The sequence below is a fragment of the Scyliorhinus canicula genome, chromosome 10 (genome assembly GCF_902713615.1).
Source record: "Scyliorhinus canicula chromosome 10, sScyCan1.1, whole genome shotgun sequence".
Taxonomy (NCBI): Eukaryota; Metazoa; Chordata; class Chondrichthyes; order Carcharhiniformes; family Scyliorhinidae; genus Scyliorhinus; species Scyliorhinus canicula.
Window position 1 is genome coordinate 190,213,698 of NC_052155.1, and position 22,392 is coordinate 190,236,089.

At 47.4% G+C, this 22,392-nt stretch overlaps 1 protein-coding gene and 1 long non-coding RNA gene across 4 annotated transcripts in view; one reads left to right on the top strand and one right to left on the bottom strand.

Moving 5' to 3' along the window:
* Positions 1–3,986: 3,986 nt before the first annotated feature.
* Positions 3,987–22,392, bottom strand: part of bbs9 (Bardet-Biedl syndrome 9) — a 537,991-nt gene continuing 519,585 nt past the window's right edge. For all 3 annotated transcript variants that reach the window (XM_038810386.1, XM_038810382.1, XM_038810384.1), the window contains one exon: positions 3,987–4,552. The gene's annotated coding sequence lies outside the window, so the exon portion shown is untranslated. The remainder of the gene's footprint in view (positions 4,553–22,392) is intronic.
* LOC119972867 lies at positions 13,963–17,512 on the top strand. Its single transcript, XR_005462165.1, has 2 exons — positions 13,963–14,090; positions 17,176–17,512. It is a non-coding gene; the product is annotated as an uncharacterized LOC119972867 (long non-coding RNA).

Consider the following 22,392-nt stretch of genomic DNA (forward strand, 5'->3'; position numbering starts at 1 on the left):
GACAGTGCAGCACTCCCTCAGTACTGACCCTCTGACAGTGCAGCACTCCCTCAGTACTGACCCTCTGACAGTGTGGTACTCCCTCAGTACTGACCCTCTGACAGTGCGGTACTCCCTCAGTACTGACCCTCTGACAGTGCAGCACTCCCTCAGTACTGACCCTCTGACAGTGCGGCACTCCCTCAGTACTGACCCTCTGACAGTGCGGCACTCCCTCAGTACTGACCCTCTGACAGTGCAGCACTCCCTCAGTACTGACCCACTGACAGTGCAGTACTCCCTCAGTACTGACCCTCTGACAGTGCAGCACTCCCTCAGTACTGACCCTCTGACAGTGCGGCACTCCCTCAGTACTGACCCTCTGACAGTGCGGCACTCCCTCAGTACTGACCCTCTGACAGTGCAGCACTCCCTCAGTACTGACCCTCTGACAGTGCAGCACTCCCTCAGTACTGACCCACTGACAGTGCAGCACTCCCCCAGTACTGACCCTCTGACAGTGCGGCACTCCCTCAGTACTGACCCTCTGACAGTGCGGCACTCCCTCAGTACTGACCCTCTGACAGTGCGGCACTCCCTCAGTACTGACCCTCTGACAGTGCGGCACTCCCTCAGTACTGACCCTCTGACAGTGCGGCACTCCCTCAGTACTGACCCTCTGACAGTGCAGCACTCCCTCAGTACTGACCCTCTGACAGTGCTGCACTCCCTCAGTACTGACCCTCTGACAGTGCAGCACTCCCTCAGTACTGACCCTCTGACAGTGCGGCACTCCCTCAGTACTGACCCCTCTGACAGTGCAGCACTCCCTCAGTACTGACCCTCTGACAGTGCAGCAAACCCTCAGTACTGACCTGCTGACAGTGCAGCACTCCCTCAGTACTGACCCTCTGACAGTGCAGCACTCCCTCAGTACTGACCCTCTGACAGTGCGGTACTCCCTCAGTACTGACCCTCTGACAGTGCGGTACTCCCTCAGTACTGACCCTCTGACAGTGCAGCACTCCCTCAGTACTGACCCTCTGACAGTGCGGCACTCCCTCAGTACTGACCCTCTGACAGTGCGGCACTCCCTCAGTACTGACCCTCTGACAGTGCAGCACTCCCTCAGTACTGACCCACTGACAGTGCAGTACTCCCTCAGTACTGACCCTCTGACAGTGCAGCACTCCCTCAGTACTGACCCTCTGACAGTGCGGCACTCCCTCAGTACTGACCCTCTGACAGTGCGGCACTCCCTCAGTACTGACCCTCTGACAGTGCAGCACTCCCTCAGTACTGACCCTCTGACAGTGCAGCACTCCCTCAGTACTGACCCACTGACAGTGCAGCACTCCCCCAGTACTGACCCTCTGACAGTGCGGCACTCCCTCAGTACTGACCCTCTGACAGTGCTGCACTCCCTCAGTACTGACCCTCTGACAGTGCAGCACTCCCTCAGTACTGACCCTCTGACAGTGCGGCACTCCCTCAGTACTGACCCTCTGACCAGTGCAGCACTCCCTCAGTACTGACCCTCTGACAGTGCAGCACTCCCTCAGTACTGACCCTCTGACAGTGTGGCACTCCCTCAGTACTGACCCTCTGACAGTGCGGCACTCCCTCAATACTGACCCTCTGACAGTGCAGCACTCCCTCAGTACTGACCCTCTGACAGTGCAGCACTCCCTCAGTACTGACCCTCTGACAGTGCAGCACTCCCTCAGTACTGACCCTCTGACAGTGCAGCACTCCCTCAGTACTGACCCTCTGACAGTGGGGCACGCCCTCAGTACTGACCCTCTGACAGTGCAGCACTCCCTCAGTACTAACCCTCTGACAGTGCAGCACTCCCTCAGTACTGACCCTCTGACAGTGCAGCACTCCCTCAGTACGGACCCTCTGACAGTGCAGCACTCCCTCAGTACTGACCCTCTGACAGTGCAGCACTCCCTCAGTACTGACCCTCTGACAGTGCGGCACACCCTCAGTACTGACCCTCTGACAGTGGGGCACTCCCTCAGTACTGACCCTCTGACAGTGGGGCACTCCCTCAGTACTGACCCTCTGACAGTGGGGCACTCCCTCAGTACTGACCCTCTGACAGTGGGGCACTCCCTCAGTACTGACCCTCTGACAGTGGGGCACTCCCTCAGGGATGTCAGCCTCGATTTTGTGGTGAAATGCTGCACTCGGGCTTGTACCTAGAGGTAAGATGGAACCTGAAAGACAGGCCTGAGGTTCCGAGCAGTCCCTCGGGCAGATCAAAGACTTCAAAATAGCCGTTGACATTTATTCTGGTTTGTTATTTAACCACCTGGTGAAATTGCCAAGAAAGTACAGGTTAGAATATTGTACACCAAAACATGGCTCAGTAATATAGATAAGATTACAGTTAAAGATTATATGAGTTTTGTAGGAGGGAAAATATGGCGGGTAGTACCGGTGGGAGGGGAGCGGGCTTGTGCAATATGTTACGATGGAAGTATTGAAAGTACGTGGATGTTTGCACATTTTTGCCTTTTTTGCTTTCTTTCTGATGATGTCTGTAACTGTTTATAAAGCCAAAAACTACCTCAATAAAATTGTTTATTAAAAAAAAAGATTATATGAGTTTTGAACAAAATGGAATTTTGTTTTCGAGTAATACCCAATTGTGCTAACTAGACCACAAACAGGTAGTTGAAATGCGTTGTCAATAAAGTTAATCTTTAATATATAAAAATAACAAAGTTTAAATACAACAATGACACAAAAACGGGAGCAGTAAGTTAAACATTGGAATAACAGTAACAGAATATACACAGGTAACAACAACAAATAATATCACAGCACTTACTGATGACATCAGCAATGGATTTAAATAAGAATCATAGAATTTACAGTGCAGAAGGAGGCCATTCGGCCCATTGAATCTACACCGGCCCTTGGAAAGAGTACCCTACCCAAGCCCATACCCCCATCCTATCCCCACACCTCCACCCTATCCCCGTAACCCCACCAAACCATTTTTGGTCACTAAGGGCAATTTATCATGGCCAATCCACCTAACCTGCACATCTTTGGACTGTGGGAGGAAACCGGAGCACCCGGAGAAAACCCACGCAGACACAGGGAGGATGTGCAGACTCCGCACAGACGGTGACCCAAGCCGGAATCGAACCTGGGACCCTGGAGCAGGTGAAGCAACTGTGCTAACCACTGTGCTAGATGCACAATAATAACGTACTATAACACTAATAAAAAAAGAAAAAGACTTCAATGTGAATAACAATGAGGGGAGATGTGGAATAAGCAGCCAACTTACTCTCATACATTTGACACCATTATACAAGGTTTAGGATGTACGCATTGTTGCCTGCACATGCAGGATCAGCTCAGCCTACCCCACCAAAATCAATGAGGTCATGGATTTAGCAAAGTTGTTGGTCTAAAGTACAGCATTGATTGGTGAAGCAGTATGGAAAATGTGTGCATTGGGAAATCATAAAGAATTGAGATGTGCTGATATTTTAAAATGCGTCCCCAGTGATGAGTGATTTGGATTGCATACACAAGGATATTCTGGTGAGGGAACCGGAGCCTGTTGGCTACCTGCTCAGGTAAATGGTGACGTGAGCCCAGGGCTGATGTGAGCCACCATGATGATCAGTGGCCAGAGGGTTTGGCAACAGACGGCAACACCGCAAAGAACGCAGAGCCACTCTTCAAAAGCCATTTGTGGCTGAAGCTGTTTCTCACCAATTGGACTCTTCAATCATCAGGAAAAGTGACCCAGATCCAGCCAATCCCCCAGCAGATTGGCTGCTTATTCATCATCAAACATAGATGGAAGAATGCCAAGGGACAAGTGATTTAACACCAGGATTGATGATAAACCTTTTAATTTATTTACCCAGCACTTTACATTTAAGAAGATAGATAGAAAAACGTGCTTCCTTCATTTACTCGCTATAAGCGTTTCTGAAAACAGTAACAAATTGAAATTTGGTCACACGTCATTGCAGTTTCTAAAAAATGCCTGAGAATCCAGTTAATATTAATGAACAGCTAGTAAATCTAACCGCTCGTTTAGTTCATTAACAAATACAGTATAATATTGACAAGAATATAACAGTGATGCTGTGCACAATGTAGGTAAATAGGAACACTGAAACTGAGTGCTGGGTATGTGGAAATGACAAACGCTTTCCCAGCAAAATATGTTTTACTATACACCAGATTAATTTCTGTGCATGTATCTGAAAAAGGATCAGTGTCTACTCCGCTTGTGTTCAGTAAGCGTAATGAAACCTTTGGCCAGCAGAAACACTTTGAAAATAGGAACATGAAATACTACTCACAGGAAGGTCCCACAATCCATGCAGCTCTTAAACAAGCTGCATTTTGGCTGAGGGTACAAGGTAAGGAACATTACAGAGTTGCTATTGTGAAGATCATACACGTGCAGACTGATTTGGCCCCACAGCAGCTTCTGGAGTCTGCGTATCACTGGCTGTGGAAAAGCAGAGCCCAGCTGCTGGTCCATTTCTATCCATCTTCGGAAATCACAGGGTTTTTCCTCTGCACCATCCTGGGAACAACCATGAAAAAACATGAATTGAAGTGACAGGGAATCAAACAAACTTAAATACATCAGGTTTAAAATAATCTGATTTTTAGTTAAAACTTGTTTAATTTTGCAATTTTGATTTTACACATAGAACAGTACAGCACAGAACAGGCCCTTCAGCCCTCAATGTTGTGCCAAGCATTGTCCGAAACCAAGATCAAGCTATCCCACTCCCTGTCATTCTGGTGTTCTCCATGTGCCTATCCAATAACCGCTTGAAGTTTCCCAAAGTATCCAGACTCCACTATCACAGCAGGCAGTCATTCCACACACCTAACCACACTCTGAAGAAAGAACCTACCTCGATATCCGCCGAATCTCCCCTCCTATAGAGTTCAGGATTATTACCCCTCCTATAGAGTTCAGATTATTACCCCTCCGAGGGGGTTCAGATATTACCCCTCCGAGGGGGGTTCAGTATTATTACCCCTCCGAGGGGGTTCAGGATTATTACCCCTCCGAGGGGGTTCAGGATTATTACCCCTCCGAGGGGGTTCAGGATTACTACCCCTCCGAGGGGGTTCAGGATTATTACCCCTCCCAAGGGGTTCAGGATTATTACCCCTCCGAGGGGGTTCAGGATTATTACCCCTCCGAGGGGGTTCAGGATTATTACCCCCTCCGAGGGGGTTCAGGATTATTACCCCTCCGAGGGGGTTCAGGGATTATTACCGCCGGTCCGCGAGGGGTTCAGGATTATTACCCCTCCGAGGGGTTCAGGATTATTACCCCTCCGAGGGGTTCAGGATTATTAACCCTCCGAGGGGTTCAAGGATTATTACCCCTCCCAAGGGGTTCAGGATTATTACCCCTCCGAGGGGGTTCAGAGATTATTACCCCTCCGAGGGGGTTCAGGATTATTACCCCCTCCGAGGGGGTTCAGGATTATTACCCCCTCCGAGGGGGTTCAGGATTATTACCCCTCCGAGGGGGTTCAGGATTATTACCCCCTCCGAGGGGGTTCAGGATTATTACCCCTCCGAGGGGGTTCAGGATTATTACCCCTCCGAGGGGGTTCAGGATTATTACCCCTCCGAGGGGGTTCAGGATTATTACCCCTCCGAGGGGGTTCAGGATTATTACCCCTCCGAGGGGGTTCAGGATTATTACCCCTCTGAGAGTGTTCAGTATTATTACCCCTCCGAGGGGGTTCAGGATTATTACCCCTCTGAGAGTGTTCAGTATTATTACCCCTCCGAGGGGGTTCAGGATTATTACCCCTCCGAGGGGGTTCAGGATTATTACCCCTCCGAGGGGGTTCAGGATTATTAACCCTCCGAGGGGGTTCAGGATTATTACCCCTTTGATCCTCCTGTTCTCTCAGCTTCTTTGATAATTACTAGTTTGAAACATGTGAATCTGAATTACTGCTCCTCCCTTCCAGAGATATTTGTAATCTTTACCGCTCATCTCCTGGACCAATATTACAGAGATTACAAACAATTCCATCCTTATTGATTCTTTTGAAATTTGTTGCAAGTAGGAACAGGGGGCGGAATTCTCCCTGCGCCGGGTCAGAGAGTCGCCAGTGGGCTGCGCAGAAAGCGCCCCGCCGCTGGCACGCGATACTTCGCTTGGCGCCATGTGGTTGGCATGGCGCGGTCACGGGCTGCTCTACGCAGCTGGCCCACCGATTCTCCGGCCGAGCTGCTGCAAGAAAAGACCGAGTCCCGCCGGCGCCGTTCTAGACCTGCTTCTGAGTCGGCAGGACTTCGGCGTTTTAGGGTCGGGTGGCGGCCTTTGGGGGGGGGGGCCGACCCCAGGGGGTCAGAGAATCCCGCCCGTGGTCTCTCCAACGGCGACGGAGAATTTGGCAGCCGGCGTCGGAGCGGCAAGGTGGGATTCACGCCGCCCATCGGCGATTCTCCGACCTGGGGCGGCATTCTCCCCTACCCCAGCGTGACGGAGGGTCCCGGCTTAGGGGAGTGGCGCCAACCACTCAGGGGTCGAGCCTCCCCAAAGGTGGGGAAGGCCACCTTTCTCCCCACCTTTGGGGGCGAGCCCCGGGCCGGAGCGGTTTGCAACCAGAAGACTGGCGCAAACACCCAGCGCCGTCGGTAGCAGGGCTGGCCGAAAGGCTTTCGCCCGTCGGCGCATGCACCGGCAGTGACGTCAGCGGCAGCTGGACCGCTGACGTCACTGCCGGCGCATGCGCGATGTGGTGTTCCCTTCCGCCTCCGCCATGGTGGAGGCCGTGGCGGGCGCGGAAGAACATAGTGCACCCAGGGCACTGGCCCCGCCCCTGATCGGGGGGTCCCGATCGCGGGCCAGGCCACCGTGGGGGCACCCCCCGGGGTCCGATCGCCCCCCCGCTCCCCAAGGACCCCGGAGGCCTGCTCGCGCCGCTGAGCCCGCCGTTCCAGAGGTGGTTTAAACCTCGGCGGCGGGAGAGGCCTCCCAGCGGCGGGACTTCGGCCCATCCGGGCCGGAGAATCACCGCAGGGGCCTCTCCGATCGGAGGTGCGAGTTTCCTGCCCCCGCCACTTCCCGGGTGGCGGAGAATCTCTGCCACGGCGGGGGCGGGATTTTAGGCGCCCCCAGGCGATTCTCCGACCCTGCTGGGGGTCGGAGAATTTCGCCCCTGGTGTGGGTCGGAGAATCCCACCTGTGGTCTCTCTATCCTGTGCCCTTCACTGAAGAATAGCTGGCCTATTTTTGTTATCAATTCCCATCGGAATGACTATAACATTCTATTAGCTTTCCTAATTACTCGCTGTACCTGTAAACCAGCCTTTTGTGATTCATGCACTAGGACACCCAGATCCCTCTGCATCTCCGAGCTCTGCAACCCCTCGCCATTTAGATAATAAACTTCATTTCACATTTTCTCACATTATACTCCATTTACCAGATCTTTGCCACTTCCTTAACTGATTTATATTTTGTAGCCTTTTATGCCCTCTTCACAATTTACTTTCTTACCTATCTTTGTGTCATCAGCAAATTTAGCAACCAGACCTTCATCCAAATCATTTCTACCCATTGTAAACAGCTGAGGGACAACGCTAATTCTGTGACACACCGCAATGTGGCTCGGTGTCAAATGTTAATGTCTCTGTGAAGCACCTCTAGATGGTTTGTTGCATGAATGGTGCTATATAAATGCAGGTTTTCAGACAGCAGCGATAAAGCAGTAAGTCAGAGACTGGATTTGGGTAAAGTTCCAGTCCCATTCTCTGCTCCTCTGCCATCATCATAGAAATGGCCATTTGAAGAAGCAGAGGGATAAATGATTTGTTCATCCCGAGATGTAAAGATGATGCTCATCTGTGTAAAATATTCAGGATCAGGCAGAGGGATTGGAAGTTTCGGAGACCTCTTTTAGGTGAGCCTCCAGGTTAGCCTCTTGGAGTCAGAAGTTTGCTCAAGCCTCATAGCAGGAGATTGGGCTCAATGCAAACTCAGTGCAGCGTGCTGCCAGCGATGCTGCCCCTCAGGCGAGGAGCTGTTTGTCAGTTGCCCCCCATTCTCAGTCAGCATGAGGTGATATATTTTTCCCTGGAGCTTTATCATGATAAACGAGCAGGCGGTTTACAACATTTCACAGCAGGGAAACAGTGATTAGCAGAGATTGCTACAGCAGCGGGCAGCTCCGATTGTTGTAAACACCTGCAGTTATTCAAACCCAAGGCTGAGATTGAGTGATAATCGACAATGTCCCCAGAATGTCTACATCCCCTCCCAAATGACAGCAATTGTATTTTCAGAAAACAGAGGAAAAACATGAAAGGGGCCCGTTTTCTGGCAGTCACAATCCAGAGCATTGGAACTGGTTCTGTGAGTTGGTAACTGGAACTGAATATAAACACACGTGAAGAAGCTTATATACGCTAATTAGATATTTCACTCAACTGTACAGATTCACAGACTGGGGCAATCTCCAGGCTCGGGGCTAACAATGGCAACTTACATTCACACCACACAAGTGCCAGGAAATGACCATCTCCTCCAAGAGGATCTAACCATCGCCCCTTGACATTCAATGGCATTACCATCGCTGAATCCCCCACAATCAACATCCTGGGGGTTACCATTGACCAGAAACTGAACTGGGCCCAGCCACATTAATACTGTGGCTACCAGGGCAGGTCAGAGGCTGGGATTCTGAAAATGATAATTCACCTCCTGACTCCCCAAAGTCTGTCCACCATCTACAAGGCACAAGTCAGGAGTGTGATGGAAAACTCTCCACTTGCCTGGATGAGAACAGCTCCAACACTCAAGAAGCTCAACACCATCCAGGTCAAAGCAGCCCCGCTTGATTGCTCCCCCTACCACAAACATTCACTCCCTCCACCACCGACGCACAGGGGCAGCCGTGTGTACCATCTACAAGATGCACCGCAGGAACTCACCAAGGTTCCTTCAACAACACTGTATAAAATACATAACCACTACCATCTGACAGGACAAGGGCAGCAGACACATAGAAACACTACCTTCTCCAGATTCCCCTCCAAGTCACAAACCATTCCTTCACTGCCGCTGGGTAGAACTAGCATAGTGAGTGTTCCTCCAACATATAGACTGTAGCAGTTCAAGAAGGCAGCTCATCGCTACTTTCTCAAGGGCAATTACTGATGGACAATGAATGCTGGTCGAACCAGCGACGCCCACATCACACAAAGGAATACAAATTGTTCCCATCCTATACCATGTAAGTGCTGTACTTCAGCCGGGCAAATCATTCCGATTCGGGATGCCATGATTCTCAAACTACTTTAAACACGATCAAGAAACCTTGCTCATTGGCCCATCCCTGGAAACCCTTCAGTTGAGCTACAGAATGCCCTATGCTCCAGTCCACAGCCTCCACATTATACAACCTGGCAGTAACTGTCTTCAGCTATTCCCCTTCTTCCCAGATCCACAACTGGCTTAGCAAAGATTCACAGCTGACTGACCAAGTAACTTACTTCCAGGCATTCTTGTGAACGGGTCAAAAACTGTGAACTGTGATCTATTGGCTGTGTCGCTCCCTGGCCTTCGACAGCCAACTTCCCCTCTCTTTTCCTCACCCAAAGCAGTCACCCAGTGGGGTGGATCTTATAATCCAGCTCCCTCTGGGAGAGGGAATGGGACTATTTGGCGCCGCCCTTTTGGCGCCGACCTTTTGCCGCTCATCTGTTTGGCGCCAATTCAGACTACTTCAGCAATTAATGATAACAATCTACAGCCTTGGTGCTCCATAAGCCTGTTCTCTTTTCACATTTGAAAGCTAGAAATACAGTTTTGCTTTTAATTTCTCTTAGACCCCATACCAGAAATGGCTGAAAAAATTCTAAGCAAGAGAGACAAACCAAAATTAACACACGATGGATATTTATACGTGTTTGATAAATGTAGCAAAAGCGACCCATTGTTAATGTTTTGGAGATGCGAATTAAAAAACGAGTGTAAAGGTCGCATTCACACTAAAAACAATGAAGTAGTGAAGGAAGTGAACGGACATTCTCATGGTGCTTCAGCAGTGGGTGTGGAAGTTGCTACCATCAAAACAAGTTTGAAGCGTAAAGCTGAAGAAACTCTTGAAGTGCCGTCAACAATTATAAACGGATGTCTTGAAAATAGTTCTCAAGCTGCACAAGCATCACTTCCAAACTCAGAGGCTATGAAAAAAATCGTAAGAAGAAAACAAAATCTAATAAAGTCTGCTCCTCCAAACCCTGCAAATTCAAGGGAGTTGGTGATCCCTGACGAGTACAAATACTATGTGACGAGCAATGGTCAAAGTGAGAACTTTTTAATTGGCGATGGTGGTCAAGAAGATGAGAGAATTTTAATTTTTGGGAGACAGAGCTGGGTAGTTTTTTTACGTGATTCAGAAGTGTGGTATGGAGATGGGACATTTAAGATGTCTCCTCCGTTATTTTACCAGGTTTATGTCATTATGGCAAGAAGGCATGGTGGGGTTTCCCCTGTGTTGTATGCTCTATTACCGGGTGCTTAACCACCAACTTCTGAAATACATTAAGGCCGATGAGCGTATCTTAAACATCGCACAACAGTTTGATTCACGGGCACCACTTGAATATTTACGTGGTTTGGCCCACAACTATGAACTGCATTAAACTTTTATACTCATTTTACTTAATATTTGGTGTTAGAAATAAATGTCATGTTTTTATCCATTATTATTATTATTATTATTAATTATGAAATGCATTAAACTTTTATACTCATTTTACTTGTTATTTGGTGTGAGAAATAAATGTCATGTTTTTATCTATTATTATTATTAACCTATCATTACATTCCTGGCAATATATTCAATACACAACAAAGGCGCAAAAACAGCTGGGCGCCAAAATAATGAGCGCCGAATCAATTTAGCGCCAAAATGGCGGTGTCAAATGATCGGTGCCAAAAGGGCAGCGCCAAAACGTACCCGACCCCTGGGAGAACCGTACTCACAGAGAGCTGGCTCAGAGTCAGAATGCTCTCTTTAGGGACGTTCCTACCGCGTGGTGTTTAATCCTGAGTGCAATGAGGAAAAGTTCTTGGGATTTCTGAAAGTGGCTCTGTTACTGTGCTGTGATGGAATCTATTGTAGACAACAGTCCCAGGATGTAGTTAGATTAATGGGATTAGACAGAAAGAAATCAATAATTGAATGGAGAAACAAGAATGTAACTTAATGGGAGTTTTGCTGATGTGATAAATTCTGGGATTGGAACAGGAACAGTTTATCAATGTCTAAAGAACATGGAAAGTGAATTACAGCTCAAAACTCACTGTCAGCATTGTGATATTGGAAATAATCCATTCTGATTACATTAGTTCCACAGTTTAGCATGTATTTTCAGTTATACAGTGTGGTAAGGGTGCTGGGTAAGAACATGGAAATTTGATCTGAAAAGTTAAAGACCTCATAAAATAGGCAAGAAATTACAAGTTACCCTCTTTGGTTTTGTGGTAACTGATCTGACATATATATTTTCACAACATATAAGTTTTCCAGGTGTAAATCCCTCAATTTTCTTCCAGTCCTTGCCTTGGTGTTTTGTGTTTAAGACAGGCCATGCGACTTACTTGCAAGCATTCCTGTGACCCAGTGATATGTGCCAGCAGACAGCAGTTTGAATCAATTGGGTGATAATCAGTTCCGGCAGATTGAATGGTTTGGGAATGTGCGATTTGGACACTAAATCGAGATCTTTTAAAGAACGGTACAACATTGCAATGTATGAAAATCAAACTTCAAACCCAAACACAAAAAACTGATTTTGGTCAATTGCTCTGCGGAAGCATCACTCTTTTGATCAAAACAATGAAGTTGAATCTGGTCCTGAGTTGCAGCCTTTTATATTCCAGCTGTCAGTTCATATTTACTCGGAATGATAGATGTCACACTGTGAGTGTCCTGAGATCTCAGTGCGAATTCATTATCAGCTGCTGAGCCAGCCCCAGTCCCAGCGTGGGCTACTGTGATTGAACTCAGTCAGGGTGACAACATGGTCCGGACTGGGCTCGATCTACTTCTGCTAGTGAGGGTTCCAGTGCTGATCGCCAGCTAGTGACTTGGCCTGAATCAGCTGCACGTCTGAATGTTGGGTGAGGTTCAGTAAAAGCAGAAGCATCAACTCTTACCACAGAGAGGAGGCCAGGCAGTAACATAAAAACAATGATGGACAGGTACAGACCCGCCAATCCATTCAGCCTCTCCAACACAGTTACAATATCTTGTGTATCACAATATATACGCTCAGCAAACTCTCCGAAACAATGTGGTCTCCTGGGAGAAGTAAATAAAACAGATAAACCCCAAGGCTAAAAGGGACCTCTGGTAACATAGGGGGAGACATGTTGGAGGGAGCTCCCACTAGGTAACTGGGTAGTAACATAGGGGGAGACATGTTGGAGGGAGCTCCCACTAGGTAACTGGGTGGTAACATAGGGGGAGACATGCAGGAGGGAGCTCCCACTAGGTAACTGGGTGGTAACATAGGGGGAGACATGCAGGAGGGAGCTCCCACTAGGTAACTGGGTGGTAACATAGGGGGAGACATGCAGGAGGGAGCTCCCACTAGGTAACTGGGTGGTAACATAGGGGGAGACATGCAGGAGGGAGCACCCACTGGGTAACTGGGTGGTAACATAGGGGGAGACATGTTGGAGGGAGCTCCCACTAGGTAACTGGGTGGTAACATAGGGGGAGACATGCAGGAGGGAGCTCCCACTAGAGCACTGCTCTTTTTGCACTTTTCTCTCAGTTTCAGGAATATTTTCTTTTGAAAATCCACATAATGAATGGGGCAAGGATCCAATGGGCACAATTTAATGGAAAAGTTTTCAAGTGGGTTAGTGAGCAGGAACTGCCGTGAGTTTCCCGACGCTCAGTCCGTTGAGCCTCCATCGCGATAAAATGTTAATTGGTCCACTTAACGAGGCCCCATGGGCTTCACACCACAAATGATGGTCCTGCTGGCTGATTGGCCAGGACCGCGCTCGCTAACAAGACGGAGCTGCACTTAACCCATCCCATAGAGCAAACCCCACACAGCTGGCTGCCATGCCAACGAGGAGACCAGCACCATTCGGGGATGTCGACCTGGTCAGATTGTTGGACGTGGTCGAGTACAGATGGGATGCCCTATCTCCCTGAGGGGGCACGGAGGGTCAGCCACAGGGCAGCCAGTGACATCTGGGAGGAAGTGGCAGCTGCCGTCAGCTCGGGGAGCGTCACCATCGGACTGGCTCACTGTGCTGCAAGAGGATGGACAACATCCACCGGCCCCGCCCACAACCCCGCCCACCGTGTGCCTGACACCGCCCCAGCACCATACCGTGCCCGGGCCCACCCGTGTCCAGCAGTGCTGCCCACCCCTGACAGATCAATGTACGGCGCAGAGGTAAGGGTTCACCAGCCGCCACCCAGACGACCTGTCACACGTCAGCTGTTAATGCCGCCCAGGATATCCATCCCTCCCACGGACCACATGATCATTATCCGGCTGGACCTCCATTTGACAATGCCGGCCCATCAGTGTGTTGTTCCCCCCCCCCCAACCCCTTCCCGACCCCCGCCCTCCCTCCTCCCCAACCCCCACCCCCAAGAGAACACCTCTTGTCCGACACGCTGGGGGACATTTCCCAGTCCCAGGTGGGCATTGCCAGGGTGCTGTGCAGCCTGTCCCAGGTGGGCATTGCCAGGGTGCTGTGCAGCCTGTCCCAGGTGGGCATTGCCAGGGTGCTGTGCAGCCTGTCCCAGGTGGGCATTACCAGGGTGGAGGAGGAGTAATCATTGGCAGATCTCACCGCCCAGCATCTCACTTTGGTAATAATGCTGGAAGATTGACTGACACAGAAGGGCAGAGCACAACAATTAGCCCGTGCACAAGGTCAGTCACTGAGCATATAATCCTTATCCACTCTTCTAAAATGCATCACGTTCTCCGGTCTCCGATCACACAGTGTGGAGCTGAAATGGCATTAGAAAGGACACACCAGGAATGTGCTCGTAAATTTACTCATCTTCCGAGAAACTTTACAAAATTAGGTGAGTTAACAGGATGCTCCTGCGTTCCAGGTAATCTCACTTTGAGCTGCGTTCAGGGAAAGATGATAATAACAATTAATAATAATCACTTATTGTCACAAGTAGGCTTCAATTAAGTTACTGTGAAAAGCCCCTAGTTGCCACATTCCGGCGCTTGTTCGGGGAGGCTGGTAATCGAATTGAACCCGCGCTGCTGGCCTTGTTTTGCATTACAAGTCAGCTGTTTAGCCCACTGTGCTAAACCAGCCCCTATAATCTGCATGTGTCACTACTTCTTGATTTCTGTGAATGAACAAGTGGTTATGGAGTGTGTCTGCTGTGCATAAAATTACAGAGCATTTACAGCACAGAATTAGACCATTCAATCAAATAGATCCTTTGAGCCCCTCACGCCCTTCTCCATCTCACCTCATCACCACATCCTTCCAGTTAGATATGCTGCCTCCAGCTATGATGGTTCACCATGAATGCATCTCGAGTATTGCAAGTAGAATTCCTTTCTTACGTTGTGAGCAGGGAGCTGGAAAGTGGCTGTTGGGGATCTTTCATTTATTATTTAAACTTTGCATATGTGCAATCGGAAAAAATGCCACAGAAATTAAATCAGGGCCAAAGAATGATTAAAGTGGTGCGATCACAAAATCAAAGGCTGCTTTTATATGATAAATACAATACCTTTGAGTCTCCACTCAGGGGCCTCTTGGCCGCTGATTTTGATGTTGTTGCCAGCTGTATGTGACCCAGGTTTGAGAAGCTAGTGATATAAGCAGAGGTTTCCTATGGTATAAAGAGATTACAGGACAGAATGTTCTGGATGGGTTGCATTAGAGTTTTGTTCCCCTTTCCTTTCTGCAAAATGCAGGAGGAATAAGAATAAAAAAGTGTGTTCTTTAATAACTGAATCTCAGCTGCTGTTTTAACGTTGGAATAGTCTTTGTGAGCTTTCAATCCTGAGGCATTGGAAAGGACCCAGCAGTTTAGCTCCGTAGATCTCAGGCCAAATCAGCAACTGCAGACCATTCACACAGGCAGCTCCTCAAATCCATGAAGCAATCATTGATGGGCTCCAGCCCTGTCCACCCTCCCAGCTTGGCACATCTCAAAGTCCTGGATCAGCAAATGGTCACGGTTCCGAAGTCTCAGCCACAGTGAGAAGCAATGCACTGTTTCCAGCTGATCCTGAAATGCCAAAGTGGGAATTTTCCCACTTGGTGCTGGCTGGTGAGCACAGCCACAGGGAAGCACAGGGGGAAAAGCCAACTCAAAAATGCACCAAATTAACCAAATAAATCAACATTGTCTTGGAAGAGTGTGCCATGGTATCCCTATCCCCAAACTAAATCTCAGACATGATGCAACAAAACTGCCACCATATCAATTGTTCAGAGGTCTTCAGAGATTCCCCAACATGGTGGATGAGTGCGAAGGATGGTTGGCATAATTTTGAAACAATATTTTTTCGGGATAAAAAGAGGGCTTGCACGCGCACGCAGGGGAAGTAGCAGAGGTATTAAACGAGTACTTTGCACCTGTCTTGACATAGGAAGAGGATGCTACCCAGACTGAGGTGAATGGGCAGCATGGTAGCACAGTGGTTAGCACTATGACTTCACAGTTCCAGGGTCCCAGGTTCGATTCCCGGCTTGGGTTACTGTCTGTGTGGAGTCTGCACGTTCTCCCCGTGTCTGCGTGGGTTTCCTCCGGGTGCTCCGGTTTCCTCCCACAAGTCCCGAAAGACGTGCTGCTAGGTAAATTGGACATTCTGAATTCTCCCTCTGTGTACCTGAACAGGTGCCGGAATGTGGCGACTAGGGGATTTTCACAGTAGCTTCATTGCAGTGTTATTGTAAGCCTACTTGTGACAATAAAGATTATTATTATTAGGAGATAACTGGTAATACGCGATGAATTTACAATTGAGAAGGAGGAGGTTTTAGAAAGACTATCTTTATTTAAAATTGATAAGACACCAGGACTGAATGAGATGCCTGTCCTGCCGTTTAAGGAGATCACGACAGATATGTGGCCTAACGCTACCTGCCTTTGGCCCATAGTCCTTATTGGTGAAGGAAATCAGGTTATTGAGCTTCTGTATAGGCACAGATCATACAATATGCATGTATGTTTGTATCTAATTAAGGGGGGGAAAAACACATTCAAAGGGAGATGTGTTCCCTACTCCTCTAACAAAATAGGCAAACAAAACAAGGTTTTGTGAGAGATAGAGGCAGGTAAATCAGTGATGGTATCTGATGATATAATTTATGTTCCAGGTAGTTTTAGGAAGGAAAAAGTATTAATAAGGGGTAATAATGGAATTTATTAACTTGATTTTTTGTGTAAATTTAATTCAAGAAGTGACTTCATAAATGGAATTGTTACGGTAGGAATTATTCCGAAATCACATATTGAAGGAGTAGATTTTATTCTAGATAATGATTTGGCGAATGGAGACACTAATGTGGTGACAATTGTATTGCAGCAGGCAGTTGATCAGGTTGATGTTCATTAACTTTTAAAAGCTCCAATGGTCAAAATGATAACAAGCAATTGAAGGAAAACCCAATTATTAATTTTTAAATAAAATTTTAGAGTACACAAGGAAAGAAACACAAGATTGAGTTATGATAATGGTATGACGTACAAATTCTGCTGATATTGTTCAATTTGTTTTAGTTAAATCATTGTAATGATATACTATGGTAAGTGTTGTTGGGAAACAAAATGAAAAGTTTACTTGTATGATGTAATAAATGATTTTGTTAGATATTCATGATGGGTTTGTGTGAAGCCATGTAAAGCAATCTTCACAGTTATGAAGCTTTTTTTCTGTCTAGGGGGAAGGTGTTACAAACTCTAGAAGAAAATAATTCTTTGGAAATTAGAGATTGGGTCACCCTGGTCTCCGTATTCACGCCGATCCTGAAGAGGCTGCTCATGCGCAAATCATTCTTTTTATGATCTTTGGGTTCTGTGGATGTGCCGGCTGGAGAAGGCCACACATGTGCAGTTTGGGCATATTCTCATTGTCAGGCCAGGAACTGGCCCACACATGCACAGTTTGATCTTTTCATTTTGTTTTTAGATTTACAGCTAGCCCAGTACCTGTGCAAGAGGGCAAACCAAAATGAAAATGACACAGAGCAAAAATGACGGTCAGGTGACTCGGAAGAAAAACACCATTATCAAGAAAGACACAGGAGAAGCTAGACATCGAAGGGAGATTCCAGAGTGACAATCCCGGACTAAAGAAAAATGGTCCTGAAACCAGGGAGAGGGACAGAAGGCAATCCTAGGAAGACTTACTGTGAACATTAGAATATAAGTTAGGCTTTGTAACTTGTGTTATCTTTGCAAAGCTGTATTTATGTAACGGTATATTTGGGGCGAAGGAGTAGTGTATTATAGTTCATCTTTCCTTATTTGAGAAATGTTTTATTATTTTGTTAGAAGATCATCGCTGACTCCTGTGACTCTGTTCAGTAGCTGCCTTCCACGTATCTAACTAAAAAAGTAAAAGTTATCTATGAAGTTGGGTTCCACCCTGGGACCTGACTTGCCCAGCAGCAACATTAACTGGAAACGTGACAAACTCAGTTGGGGCGAAACCAAATTTCTACGTTTAAGTAGCTTTATTGAGCAAAGGATGCCACTGTGCTCCACAATGGGCTAAATTTCCTAAGACCATAAGACAAAGGAGCAGAATTATGCCATTCGGCCCATCGAGTCTGCTCCGCCATTCAATCATAGCTGATATTTTTCTCATCCCAATTCTCCTGCCTTCTCCCCAGAACCCCTAATTCACCTAGAAAAAAAGCTATGTTCGCTTTTGGGCGCGTTTAACGGGATATTTTTTGGTGGCTGCCTTTCAACGGCACTCTGCCGTGTTGTTTGATGTTGGGAGCTTCTCTCCACCGAGGCCGTAATTGAGTCATTTCCTTCTGGCGATCCCAGTAGGAAAGGTTCCTGGCAGACCAGGGTGCCACTGTGTCTGCCCGCCCCGATCTGCCCTCATCTTGCAGTATTTCAGCACCCCCCTGCCCCGCTTTCTGACCGCCCCTCCTCCCCCCAATCTCGGGAAGGTCCTCGGGAACCCCTGACCTCTACCCCCGGTTCCGTTAACTGGCAGTGTGAACCTGGCACTCAATCACCTTGCGGCAGCCAACCTGGCCTTGCCCATGGAGTCTGCTCCACCATTTAATCATGGCTGATATTTTCTCATCACCATTCTCCTGCCTTCTCCCCAGAACCCTTGATTCACCTAGAAAAAAATCTATGTCCACTTTTGGGCATGTTTAACGGGATATTTCTCGTTGCCAGGGTGCCAGGCTGGCAGTGCCAGAGTGCCACCCAATCCATGTCTAATGGCATGGGAGACTGCCCTCGATGCCACATTTGTGGAAACCATTATGGGCGGAACGGTAGCACAGTGGTTAGCACTGTTACTTCACAGCGTCAGGGTTCCAGGTTTAATTCCCAGCTTGGGTCACTGTGCAGAGTCTGCACGTTCTCCCCATGTCTGCGTGGGTTTCCACCGGGTGCTCCGGTTTCCTCCCACAAGTCCCGAAAGACGTGCTGTAAGGCGAATTGGACATTCTGAATTCTCCCTCTGTGTACCCGAACAGGCGCCGGAATGTGGCGACTAGGGGATTTTCACAGTAACTTCATTGCAGTGTTAATGTAAGCCGACTTATGACAACAAAGATCATTATAAATGGCGCCCTGGCAAAGTATCCCACACGCAGCCATTAGGGCTCAGGTGATCTCGGGAGGTGTTCCGAACAAGGGTAGATCCCGGGAGCAGTATCTCCCGGCTTTTATCGGCCACGCTGCGCCGCGGCGAGATGGCTTTCAGACGCAGCGTGGCCATTGGATCGCGCACAATGTCTCGCCTTTGTCTGAACACAAGAGGCCGGAGAAAACTATTCAGCCCAAACCAACCGGCTTCAGCGTTCATTCTGATCATGGGGTTGATCTTCAATCCAACTCCACATTCCCCTGAGAGACTAAGCATCTGTGAGTATTACTGTGAGTCAGATATATATATGCCATGACTACATGATTGCAACCGTGATTTTACACATCTTCCTCGTTCCCAGAAAATCGGTGGATCCACACAGATAGTTGGTCAGCCAGAAAGACCAGGATGATCCCGAATTATATCCCTGCGCTATCTAAAATGAGCTGATTTTAGTCATCAGTTAGTTATCATGTCCCATTCCTGATTGGATTGGATTTGTTTACTGTCACATGTACTGAGGTACAGTGTAAAGTATTTTTCTGCGAGCAGCTCAACAGATCATTAAGGGGAAAGGAAAATAAAAGAAAATACATAATAGGACAACACAAGGTACATAATGTGACTACATTAACACCGGCATCGGGTGAAGCATACAGGGGTATAGTGTTAATGAGGTCATCAATCTATAAGAGGGTCGTTGAGGAGTCTGGTGACAGTGGGGAAGAAGCTGTTTTTGAGTCTGTTCGTGCGTGTTCTCAGACTTTTGTATCTCCTGCCCGATGGAAGACGTTGGAAGAGTGAGTAAGCCGGGTGGGAGGGATCTTTGATTATGCTGCCCGCTTTCCCCAGGCAGCGGGAGGTGTAGATGGAGTCAATGGATGGGAGGCAGGTTTGTGTGATGGACTGGCCGAGTAATCAAACTAGGATGTGTTTGAACAGCCTGCAGACGCTCTGTGTCATAGCTCACAAATAAATAATGGCCAATGAGAGAAGGTATGGATGGAGTCAAGTCCCTGTAGAACTGTACCCAGCAAGGAGTTAACTTCTCCAGGGGAGGTGTGTGAAATGGCAGGGTTCAACGATGAGATCGTTACAGTGCTGGAAGGCATCACAAAGATACAGATACAGCTAACATAACAGTAAATCCTTACAGATGACATTTAATGCCACAATATAAACAATGGTGCCATTCAAAGCCCAAAAAGGTCCTTTGCATAAATGCTCAGTGAACAGTTTTGGAAATCGATAGAAATCCCATTGATGGAGAGAGCAGCTACTCAGCAAAAAAACTAATCAGATTAGTTTTATTTTCTGCGTACTACCACTTTGCAGCAACCATTGATTCTAATGAATGAGATGCACACTCACAACCACATTTATGGTAGATGCACCTATCTCTATCAGAATTCATCGGCTGATTTGTGATGCAGTGCTATCACCTTTCAAATAGTTTAGCAACATTCAGAGGAACATCTGTGATGCAGAAAGTTATCCTTATTCAATCTAACAGGGCAAAATAATCTAGTTTGTTCAGGAAGACACGTCTGTGCAATTTAAAACACTCTTAGGCAACATTCATTTTTGTTTCTTTTCATTGATTGAAATGACTGAGTGAGAATAGATGAAGGTTTATCCAGTTCACCTTGTCCCATGGTGTTAACCTCATGATACAATGATAATGGAGTTATTGATCAATCACAGTGATCAATCTCTATCAATTACTTTACAAATGGGTGAGGGAAATCCCCAGTGGTCGAGGGCTTCGTAAATCAGAGTTACCTGTCCCTCCAAAACACACTCCACTCACTCCAATTGCTCATATACTACAACACAAAATGACATTTATTTATTTTTGATGATGTTTTGGGCAGCACGGTAGCACAAGTGGATAGCACTGTGGCTTCTCAGCGCCAGGGTCCCAGGTTCGATTCCCCGCTGGGTCACTGTCTGTGTGGAGTTTGCACGTTCTCGCCCTGTCTGCGTGGGTTTCCTCCGGGTGCTCCGGTTTCCTCCCACAGTCCAAAGATGTGCAGGTTAGGTGGATTGGCCGTGATAAATTGCCCTTAGTGTCCAAAAAGGTTAGGAGGTGTTTTTGGGTTACGGGGATAGGGTGGAAGTGAGGGCTAAATGTGGGTCGGTGCAGACTCGATGGGCTGAATGGCCTCCATCTGCATTGTATGTTCTATTTGAGTTGCATTTGAATGAAACAACACTAAGAGCTTCCACCATCTCCCTAGATTGAGTACATGTTAATTGAAATCCTGCTTCTGCAAGTTTTAATTTCCTCCCTTCAGGCCTCAATCTTCCTATAGTTCTGCTGTTCTGGGACAAGGTGATGGATTTTGTCATCTTCTCCATTCTCCCAATCCTTTAGAACCCTAAAAGCAGCAATCACATCAGCTCTGTGCCCAATTTGCATGTTAATGATCCAATACCTCCATCTCCTCAATCATTCTGGCTGCTCTCTCCCATAACCTTTCAATGATGTGGAGATGCCGGCGTTGGACTGGGGTGAGCACAGTAAGAAGTCTTACAACACCAGGTTAAAGTCCAACAGGTTTGTTTCAAACACGAGCTTTCGGAGCACGGCTCCGAAAGCTCGTGTTTGAAACAAACCTGTTGGACTTTAACCTTTCAATAGCAGCAGTAGCATTTTTGTACTATGATCAGCAGAATTTTACACACTATTTCAAGTTTGGTTTCACTAATAATTTTATCAAGTTTACAAAACACCTATGTATTTTCTTTTTTTCCGCTTTAGATCTTGTATCACCAGAATTCCTGAGCCGGCTGAACATAAAGCAAAGGTGAAGGAATGAGAAAAAGTTATCTCGCTATGTGGTTCACTCTGTGCACCATGGGTTGTACCTATCACCATTGTGGACTCTTCCGATTTATTTGCTTTGTTAAGTGGAGGGTAAATAAGTACAGATATAACTCTTTGATTCCTCCACAGGTAACAAACTCAATCAAGCAAAAGAGTGAAAAACTTCAACACAATCATTTCACCAAGCCAGATTGTATTGCATAAATGGCACCAATATATTTGGTTCATCATTTGATAATCCATAACTAAATCCAATTTCCTTTATCACCAGATCATTGCCCAATAATAAAACTGGCATCAATGATCTCTGACAACAACAACTTGCATTTATAAAGCATCTTTAACATGGTAAAACATCCCAAGGTGCTTCATGCGAGTGTAATCAAACAGAACTCTGCACCAAGCCAAAAAGCTATTCGGACAGGTGACCAAAGAGGCAGGCCCTAAGGAAAAACCTGGTAAGGTCGATGGTCGAGAAACCGCCAGGTTTAGGGAGGCAATTTCAGAACTTTGGGCCCAGACAGTTGAAGGGATAGCAGCCAATCGTTGAATGATTCAAATAAGGAAGCGCAAGTTACCAGACTTGAAGGAGTGCAATGTCTTCCACATTATCAACCATGATGTGGAGATGCCGGCGTTGGACTGGGGTGAGCACAGTAAGAAGTCTTACAACACCAGGTTAAAGTCCAACAGGTTTGTTTCAAACACGAGCTTTCGGAGCACTGCTCCTTCCT